At 37.2% G+C, this 11,027-nt stretch overlaps 1 non-coding gene and 1 pseudogene across 1 annotated transcript; one reads left to right on the top strand and one right to left on the bottom strand.

Moving 5' to 3' along the window:
- Positions 1-6,711: 6,711 nt before the first annotated feature.
- LOC132656179 (U6 spliceosomal RNA) lies at positions 6,712-6,818 on the bottom strand. Its single transcript, XR_009594102.1, has one exon. It is a non-coding gene; the product is annotated as a U6 spliceosomal RNA (small nuclear RNA).
- A 1,482-nt stretch (positions 6,819-8,300) lies between these two features.
- LOC110565645 (small ribosomal subunit protein uS12-like) lies at positions 8,301-8,732 on the top strand (annotated as a pseudogene).
- Positions 8,733-11,027: the final 2,295 nt, after the last annotated feature.

Raw genomic sequence — 11,027 nt, 5'->3', positions numbered from 1 at the left:
ATCCTTTTGTTTTCTTTGGTGTGGTAAACCTCTAACGCCTTCATTATGGCGAGTGGCAGAAAGAGTGTTAAGAAGGGATGGAGGTCTGAGTATGCAGCTTTGTGCTCCTGTCCAACCAAGGACCACTGATGGAGATAACCTAGAACCCCTGCACAGACGTAGCCCATGACAGTTCAGCGTCCAAGTGGGTTCCCTAGTAATGGGAACAGGAACTGTCTCTGACATGAACTCAGTGGCTAGCTCTTTGATCACCTCCCCCTAAGGGGGGAGCAGCCTTATCAGGCCACAGAGGAAGACAGTGCAACCAGTCCTGATAAGACCTGATAGACTAGGATCAAAAGGAAGGAGAGAAAGACCACCCCTATCAGTGGACTTGAAGAGGGGCTTGTGTGGAGAAGGGAGGAATGGTGAGAATGGGAAGAGACAAGGGAGGAGTTTACGAGGGAATACAAAGTGAATAAAGTGTAATTAATAAAAAAAAATTTTAAAAAAAGGGATGGAGTACACCAAAACAAAAAGCAAACAAACAGAAATAAAAAACAGAGCCCTCTAAACCAACATGACAGACACATGGAAGAACTCAGAGACTTAGACATCAAACACAGTCTATACAATTCTGCACCAGATGGGTCCTAGATCTGAAAAGAAAAGTATACACATCCCCAACCCAGAAAACATCTCTAATAATAACAACTAGAAAATGAAAATTTAGTTTCCTCTAGGAGAATTTCATTGGGTAAACAAACTACATTTCAAAAGAAAATACTTTAAAGTTTTTCTAAGCTATTAAAGATAAGGAAACAAAAAAAAATGATTCACCTGAGGTGATTTCTAATTTCAAAAATGAGTCAGATTGTCCATCAAAGAATACTTTGTAACATGAAATGAGCAATGCATAAACAAAAGTGTTAAGGAATTCATAGTGAATAACAAAGTTAGAGATTCTGTTAAAAATAATAATCAGTAATGTTTCCTCAATGAATGACACAAGTTGAGTAGTCATTAAAATTGACAGATTACTACATTTGAGCTTATCATAGATTTTATGGTTGATATAATAATTATAAGCCCAGTTGTTTTTTGTTTTGTTTTGTTTTGTTTGTGAAAGAGAAATTGAGACCATAAGTGATTTTCTAGGTTTGCTCTATCCTCCAGCAAGATCACAGGATAACTGAATGTAGAAATCAGTCAAAAGCTGTAAACAATAAAAGATTTCTTAACATACGAATGTTCAAAAATGAATTCAAAATCAAACATAAAGTGCATTTCCAGCACTACTCACCTATGTTACATTGCAGAACTACACTACAGCTTTGGTTAGAAACACAAATGTGCTCGCTTCATTGTGCACGCCATCAAGTCACACAGCACGAGCAAACACTGCCTGAATAAATTTCAGTTCCAGTTAAAATACTGAACTGGAGGGGGCCAAGCCTCCTCTGGGAAAGGTGCAAGAGTGCAGACCTCTCTCCTTATGGCAAGGCCTGAGGAGTTGGGTCCCAACATGGCGAGGACCTGTTGGGGATATTTGTGCAGAAATCCCTGGCCTTCTCAAAGGATGGCTTGGTTACCTTTTGCCTTGTGTTTGCATTTTTTTTCTTTGCTTTAAGCATTTTTTATACTTTCACTGGATCTGTGACAGATGATTCCCCAGAATCATAAAAGGAAAGCTAGGATTGTGATTCATCCTTGTTTATCTCTGAGGATTGTGGGAATGGAACTGATCACTCCACCTCTGTTTGTTAATGATGCTGACAAGGTTGAGTCAACACAAGGGCCTGGTCTGAGTACATCATCTAATATCCAAATGTTCTCTCATAATGGGAAATTATTGCTGACAAAAATTTGCCCACTGACCTGTTCCAAACAACAGCTAGAAGATTATCAAAGGTTAGAAAGGTCTTGCTGGACCACTAGCTCTGAGACCTAACATAACCTATGAGTTATTGTTGTTGTTTGATGCTGCCATTGCTGTATTTTTATTTTGGTTGTTTATTTTACATGTTTGTGTGTTTTGAACAGGATTGTAGAACAGTTTTGCAGATATTCAAAAAGCAAAGAGAAAGTTGTTACTGAGGTCATTCGTGTTAATTTTGTATGTCTTAAGACCTCTTTTACAGTTTGCTTTGTCAACAGTGAGCTTGATTTCTAGTTTTTTTACTTGTAATGAATAAGTCTCCACTGAACTTTTGCTCTTCTCTTGGAAGGGATGCTTTCAATGTCATTTTCTTTACTATGCTTCTGTTGTTTTGTTGGCTCACAACACAAACCTACAGGAATAGCTGATGGAGAACATGCCCCTGACAGTCTGCTGTTCATTACTTTAGGAAAAGAACACGCAAGAGGAAAATACAGACTATCTATTTGCATGTTGTTAAGAATTTCCAGGCACCTGAGTTCATTTTTCTTTTTAGCCTTACCCTTCTACATGGTCAAGCCCCTTTAATTTCACAGGAAATGGCCATGAGCAACATTTACAAGATAAGATATTCACCCCTATTCCAACACGGTGGATAACAAAAGAACACACTGTCCACTCAAGTGTTTCAGCCCTCATTGGCTTAATAATATCCTCTTTGTTTCCATTTTATTGATTTTAGCCCTGACTTTGTTTCTTGTTCTCTACTCCTCTTTGGTGCTTTGTTTCCTTCTGTTCTAGAGCTTTCAGGTATCCTGCTAAATTACTAGTATGAGATCTCACCAATTTCTTTATGAAGACATTTAGTGCAATGAACATTTTTCATAGCACTGCTTTCATTTTTCCCCATAAGAGTGGGTATCTTGTGCCTTTTCATGGAATACTAGAATGTCTTTAATTTTGTTCTTTATTTCTTCATTGAGTAAGTAGTTGTTCTGTTTCCATGAATTTGTAGGCTTTTTTTGTTTCTGTTGTTGAATTCCAGCTTTAATCCATGCTGATATGATATAATAAGATGAAGTGGGTTATATCAATCTTCTTATATCTGTTGCTTTGCTTGCTTTGTAACAGGGTATATGGTCAATTTTGGAGAAGGTTCTATGAGGTGCTGAGGAGAAAGTATAGTCTCTTGTGTTTAGGTGAAATGTTCTGTAGATATCTTTTAGGTCCATTTGATTCATGACATATTAGTCTCTTTATTTCCCCATTTTGTTTCTGTCTTGATCTGTCCATTGGAGAGAGTGGGTGTTGGAGTCTCCCCCCTTTAATGGGTGGGGTTCCATATGTGATTTAACCTTTAGTAATATTTTTTTTTTTTTTACTAATGAGGTGGCCTTGTATTTAGGGTATAGATGTTCAGAATTGAAACATCTTGGTGGATTTTTCCTTTGATGAGTATGATGTGTTCTTCTCCATCTATTTTTATTAACTTTGGTTGAAAGTCTGTTTTATTAGTTACTAGAATGGCTACTCCAGCTTGTTTCTTGGGTCTGTTAGTTTAGAAAACATTTTCCCTGCCCTTTACTCTGAGGTAACATCTGCCTCTATTACTGAGATGTGTTTCTTGTATGCAGCAGAAAGAGGGGTCCTGTTTTCATATCCATTCTGTTAACCTGTGTCTTTTTATTGGGGAGTTGATGCCATTGATGTTAACAGATATTAATGAGCAGATGTTGCTACTTCCTGTTATTTTCATGTTGTTGGTGGTAGAGTGTATGTGTGAATGATTCCTTCTTCTGGTTTTGATGATGAGGAGTTATTTATTACTTTCGTTTTCCTGGGTGTTGTCTTCCTGGTAGTTGGCCTCCTTGGGTTGGAGTTTCCCTTCTAGTATCTTCTGTAGGGCTGGATTTGTGGATAGGTACTGTTAATATTTCTTTTGGTCATGGAATATCATGTTTTCTCCCTTTCTGGTGATTAAAAGTTTTGCTTGGTATAGTAGTCAGGGCCAACATCTATGGACTCTTATTGTCTGTAAGATAGCTTTTCAATCCCTCTGGCTTTTAGTGTTTCTGATGAGAAGTCAGGTGTAATTCTGATAGTTTTGCCTTTATATGTAACGACCTTTTCCCTTGCAGCTTTTAATATTCTCTCTCTTCTGCACATTTAGTGTTTTGGTTATTATGTGGCATGCTGATTTTTTTTCCGGTCCAATCTATTTAGTGTTCTGTAAGCTTCTTGTATATTTATAAGCTTGTCTTTATTTAGATAAGGAAAGTTTTCCTCTGATTTTGTTGAAAATATTTTCTTTACTTTAAGAGCTGGGTGTCTTCTTTTTCTATTCTTATTCTTAGGTTTTTCTTTTCTCTTCTTTTCATAGTGCTCCAGGTTTCTTAGATGTTCTGAGTCAGGAGCCTTTTAGATTTAACATTTTGTTGTTGTTGTTGTTTTGCCTGATGAATTGATTTCTTCAATCATATTTGCTACTCCTGAGATTCTCTCTTCCATCTCTTGTATTCTGTTGATGATGTGTGTGTCTGTAGTTCTTGTCCTCTTCCCTAGGTTTCCCATCTCCAGGATTTTCTCAGATTGTGTATGTGTGTGTGTGTTTCTTTCTTCGAGTTCCATTTTTAGATCTTGGACTGTTTTATTCATTTCCTTCTCTTATTTGTATTCCTTTAATTTCTTTAATGGATTTTCCAATTCTTTCACCTATGTGATTGCATTTTCCTGTGCTACTTTGAGAGCGTTTTTTCCCTTCTTTGAGGCTTCTATCATATTTATAAGCACAGACTTAAAATCTTTTTCTTGTGTTTCAGGTGTGATAGTATCTTCATGGCTTCCTGTAGAAGGACCACTGGTTTCTGGTGGTGGCATATGGCCCTGAGTTTTGTTTCTTGTGTTCTTACACTGGGCTTTAGCTATCTAGTTGACTCTGGTGTTTGCTGGTCTGGTGGTCCCTTCACTGGGTTCACTGTCTGTGTCTCCGGTGGGCCAGACAGATGAGGAGCAGGTTGAAAGACTTGCAAGCTGAAAGCTGGTCCAGTGCTACAATGGCCTCTTCATGATGGGGGAAAATGGGCACGGGTCCCTCACCTAGCTCACCTCTACTGGGCTCTGTGTGCTTAATCCAAGTAAGTCAGGTAGATGGGGAGCGGGCAGAGAGCTCTGCAAGCTGAACACTGGTCCAGCACCACACAGGCCTCCTCCGGATGGAGGACAATGAGGATTGAGTCTCACACCCAGATCACCTCCCCTGGGCTGTGTCTCTGTGACCCAGGTGGACCAGTTCAGGCATCTCTTAAATATTTGCCTAAGTGTCCCAGATTTTTCTCTTGGTGCCAACAGAATTTCAGGAGAAAACTCAATTCACTATCCTCAAAGAGGTTTAATATGGTGCTCTGCTTCTAATAAATTGGGAAGTGTTTGATGTTCCTGACTATTGGAATTACAACTTTTAACAAATTGGGAAATTCAGAAAACCTTTCAAATTTGTTTACTCAAAATCTGTATATGAATTTCATAGCTACATAGATAATTGTTATTTCTAATATTTCTTTTCTTTGAATGTAGTTTATTTACAAAAAATCAATTACTAACAATAGAGGCTATATTAAATTTATTAATTTTACTTTTTATTTAATTAAATTTATAATTTGTTTTGTGTGTAATAAACTAGGCTAAATTTTGCATGCTGCTAAAGTTCTTTCTGCTTGTATAAGTAGGTAAACCTAAAACAACTGGAGTTAAGATATTGGTTCTGAATTATAGTATATGGACTATTTAATATTTTTTCAAACAAAATAACAAAAACACTTGAGTAAAATGTGGCACTATAAATAGTTACTCTGAGGCAAACTAGGGCTCTTCTATGTAATATTAAATGTAAGCTATCCCTGTATATAACATGTACTCACCTAAAAAGAGAGAATATATATTTATATATACAAGAAATCTAGCTCACAATTTCTTCAGACGTTCAGTAGTCTTTACTTTCCGTTCACTCTCATAAGCATTTACATGTATGCATATACCCATATACAGATAGACACCCAAAGATGTACATTATAATAAAGGAAACATAAAAGTTCTTCAAAAATTATTTTAATGGCTACATGGTCCTTCACTATTTGGATTTACAATGAATATTTAATTCTGCAAGCATAGAATATTTTCAGCTGCTACTTGTTCAGGATGGATGCTCTTGTGATCTTATCTTTATTTATAACTGGTGTCTAGAACTTTAACTTACATTTATCAAAAAGCTAGTAGAATTCTCTGCATTGTTTCAAAGAATATGAATATTGTAATTGTCTTGAAGCAACCTTCCAACTTAATTTTAGGTTTTGTTTATAAATTGCTGCATTAGCATTGCTGTCAACGTTTGAAAAGAGGTTGCTACGTCTTCACCAGTACTGGGAATGCAATGATCTTTTTCATTTGTCTGCGTTTGGTGCTTTATTGATGATTGATAGAGACTGAGTCTCACTATGTAGCCCTTAGTGGCATGGAATTTGCTATATAAACCAGCATGTCCTCAATCTCACACAGATTTGTCACTACACCCAGATGAATTTTCTGTTGTTGTTGTTTTCATTATTTATTTATTTATTTATTAGAATTTATTCACTTTGTATCCCCACTGCAGCCCCCTCCCTTGTCTCCTCCCACCCCACTCACCTTCCCTCTTCTCCCCTAATACAATTTCCCTAGGTCCTCCTCCCCTTCTATCTGACCCTAGCTTATCAGGTCTCATCAAAGCTGGCTGCATCATCTTCCTCTGTGGCCTGGCATGACTGCTCCTCCCAGGGGGAGGTGATCAAAGAGCCCATCACTGAGTTCATATCCGAGACAAAACTATGGAATACTTCAATAATTTGCATGTCATCCTTGTGCAGGGGCCATGCCAGTCTTTTCTGTATCTTATAAATTTTAGTGTATGTGCTGCTGAATCAAGCACATTAAATTTCTTTTATTATTTGTGAAACTGTAAGGTGTTTGGAAAAAGTGGTCTTTTAAAAAATTTACTGCAGTCAAAATGTATAAGGTTTTAATATCCATGAAATTTGTTCAGATTTCTTGCAAGGTAACTGGAAGAAATTTAAAATAGACCATTTTAATCATCTTTAATCCATTATTGTAATCTAATTGAATTCAACTTACAACCAAGTACTTGCAAACTGTGCTACAGATATTCTGAGAAAAAAAAAAAAAAAAAAGAGGTAGACATTTCTTATAGGTCCTGGAAAGGATGCCTTTTTTGATTGTGGTTGGCTATTGCGGGTGATTTAAGGAAAGACTTACTTCCAAAAATAATGTCAATTGGCAAACAACATCTCTGAATATTAAATAAATGAAGCAGACTGAAATTGCCTACTTTTCTATCATTTCCTTTTTTACAAATGTCTGTAGTGCTCTCTAAGTCACATCTGTGCTTTAAATGAACAAAGCACCAGCCTAGAGAATGGGGGAAAATGACATAACAAACCCAAATCCAGTACAGGGCTAATATCCTATATATATGTGTGTATGTATATATGTATATATTTATATATATGTGTGTTATGTATATATATATACATATATATCACATATATATATATAAAGGATTTAAAAAACTTGACACCAAAAAAATAATAATAACCCAGGTGAAAAATGGAAGATAGTCTCAACAAAGAATTCTCAGTAGAGGTAACTGAGGAAAACGAGAAACACTTTAGGAAATGTCCAACATGCTTAGCTGTCAGGGAAGTGCGGATCAAAATTACTTTGAGATGTCTTATTACACACATCAAAATATATAAGATCAATTGAAAAATGGGATCTATGATGGCTAAGAAATAGAGTAAGCAGAACATTCTGCATTACTGCTAAAAATGTAAATTTGTGTGCCCACTATGAAAATCAGTATGGTGGCTCCTCAGAAAGATAGAAATGGAAATACCTCAAGGTCCAGATATATCACTCTTGGGCATATACCAAAAAGATGCTTTATCCTACCAGAGGGACACTTGCTTAACCATATTCATTGCTGTGCATTCATCATACCCAGAAATTAAAAATAACTTAGATTTTCTTCAACAAAAGAATGGATAAAGAAAACGTTGAAAATTTACACAATGACTCCTGTGCCAATAAGTCATTTTTGTTGTTGTTTAAAGATAACATCAGAAAAATTGTAGGTAAATAGATGCAACAAGAAAAAAAAATCATCCTGAGTGAGGTAACCTTGACTCAGAAATACAAATAAGGTATGTATTTGCCTTTATGTTGATATTAGCTATTAACTTAATAATAACCACGCTACAGTCTATAAAACCATAGAGGTTAGGTGTAGAGTAAAGAACTAAGAAGACAGATAGAGATCTCCCTAGCAAAAAGAAATAGAATCATTAATTAGAGCTGCACCACCTCTCTCGCTAAGGCCTGTGGTGCTGGAATGATGGGCAAGTGTCCTAGTGTCTGTACTTTCCAGAAGCCCCACAGTCACCAATTGGACCAGAAGCAGCATGGTAAACAACATGAGAAAACCAACTTGGGTACAGTTCTGAAAGCCAGTCCTTTCGGAGGTGCTTCTCACGAAAAAGAGAATAGTGCTGGAAAGTAGGGGTTGAAGCCAAACAGCCAAATTCCACTACCATGAAGTTTGTCAGGGAGCAGCTCCTCAAGAACAGCAAGAATAGCTCAGTGTTCATGCCCAATGATGGTTGCTTGAATTTCACTGAGGAAAACGGTAAAGTTCTGGCTGCTGGAGTTGCTGTATAAGATCATACTTTAGGCGATACTCCTGGGGCCTAAGATGGTTAAGGTAGACCATGTGTCTTTTTTAGCCCTGTACAAAGGAAATAAGGAAAGACTCAGATCAAAATTTTGACAGTGGAAGCACAGAAATAAGTTTTCATATTCTGATAAAAAGAATAGAAAGTTATAGATGGATGAGGTGGTGATTGGCACAGAGAATTAAGTGAAGAGGAGGGAAAGATGCTGATTAGGACAAAAATATGGGAAGAAACAGATAAAATTAAGGGTCTCTTGGGGGGTAGACTGGAAACCTAATACATTAGAAAATTCCTAAAAACATACATATATGAAGGCGACCTAAATGAAAACATGAGATAGCAAGGGATTGACAGAGCCACAACTGAGTATGTCTTGTCATCAAATGAAACTTCCAGTACCAAAAATGAGTTACTTCTAATTGAGTTTTTGGTTAAATGGGTTCACGGGAATCCCTAAGCAACTTAGGCTATTGGCAAAACCACAGGTTTCTCTCCACACACTTAGGGTAACACCCTGCTCCAGAAAACAGAATCTACCCAACTCATTGAACACAGAGAAGTCAAGTTGGTACCTAAATGGAGTCATCATTACGATGAGATAATGCTCTTGACAGTGGAAGGTACTCTACATGCTATGGAAAAATTAGTGCCCCTAATCAGTTACAAACACTTTAATCTATAATGGTGTCCCATGTGCAGATATGCAAGAACCATGGTGGGACAAAGCTATGGAAGTGACCTACCAATATCTGATTTGGTTTTAGGCTCACTCCATGAGATGGAGCCCATATCAGAAGTCTGTAGGCTGTCATTTTGTTCTGACAACAGTGTCCTTTGCTTTACAGAAGCTTTTCAGTTTCATGAGGTCCCATTCATTGACTGTTGCTCTTAGAACTTGTGCTGCTGGCGTTCTTTTCAAGAAGTTGTCTCCTATGCCAATGAGTTCTAGGCTCCTCCCCAATTTTTCTTCTAACCAATTTAGAGTATCTGGTCTTATGTTAAGGTCTTTGATCCACTTGGACTTTAGTTTTTTGCAGGGTGATAAATATGTATCTATTTTCATTTTTCTGCATGTAGACATCCATTTGGACCAGCACCATTTGTTGAAGATGCTATCTTTTTTGCATTGAATGGTTTTTGCTTCTTTGTAAAAAATCAAGTATTCATAGGTGTGTGGGTTTATTTCTGGGTCTTCTATTTAGTTCCATTGATCCTCCTTTCTGTTTCTATGCCAATACCATGCAGTTTTTATTACTATTGCTCTGTAGTACAGCTTGAGATTGGGGATGGAGATACCTCCAGATGATCTGTTGTTGATTGTTTTGGAGATTCTGGGTTTTTTGTTTCCCCATATAAAGCTGAGACTCTTTCTTTCAAGGTCTGTAAAGAATTGTGTTGGTATTTTGATGGGAATTGCCTTGAATCTGTAGATTGCTTTTGGCAGGATGGTCATTTTCACAATGTTAATCCTACCAATCCATGAGCATGGGAGATCTTTCCATCTTCTGACATCTTCTTCAATTTCTTTCTTCAGAGACCTAAAGTTTTTCAGGTCTCAGTGGGAGAAGATAACCCTAGTCCTGCTTGGACTTGAGATGTCAGGGCGAGTTGGTTCACTTAGGGGCCTCTCCTCTTCTCTATGAAGGAGAGGTAAGGAATCGGGGGAGGAGCATGGGGCAGGAACTGGGAAAAGAGGAGGGAGGGGGCTGGGATCAGGCTGAAAAGTGATTAAATAAGTAAATAAATAAAGGAAAAACAATTATGCTTAAAACAAAGCAGAAAATCTTGTTGCACAACTGTAAGAAATGTCTAAGAAAATCTTTAGGTTAAAAGTTACACTTTTGTAGTACACTGACAAGTGAAATGACAGAAGCTTTGTGAAAGAACAGAGAAACTTGTTACTTTCTACATTTTTTTAGTATCTTAAAGATATAGTCATTTAAAGGAAAAAGTGTCAATGTATTATAAGATTTAAAATATACGTAGAAACAAAAAGTGTATAAATACCACAAATTTTATGCATGGTGTAAGATAATATTATTGAAGTTAAATGTGCTTAGTTAAACATGCTTATTGGAATCGGCATGGTGGCTTGTGCCTTAAATCCCGGCACTCACGAGGCAAAGGCAGGCATAGCTGTAAGTTCAAGGCCAGCCTACAATGTGAGTTCCATTACAGTCGGGCTATTGAGAGATAGAGTGTCTGAAATAAAAGAAAAGAGGTTTATTGGAAGTTTAAGGGAGAACCATAGGTTAGTTGTTGCTACTTTGACCACAGATTGGACAATGTGAAAGCGTTTTTAAATCCTGTAGTGGATTGGATAAGAATGCCCTCCCCCCCATATGTAGTGGCCCATACAGAGTGGCACTATTAGGAGGTATGACCTTGTT

This window comes from Meriones unguiculatus, chromosome 8, assembly GCF_030254825.1.
Source record: "Meriones unguiculatus strain TT.TT164.6M chromosome 8, Bangor_MerUng_6.1, whole genome shotgun sequence".
Lineage (NCBI taxonomy): Eukaryota > Metazoa > Chordata > Mammalia > Rodentia > Muridae > Meriones > Meriones unguiculatus.
This window is presented reverse-complemented; position numbering and strand designations above follow the sequence as displayed.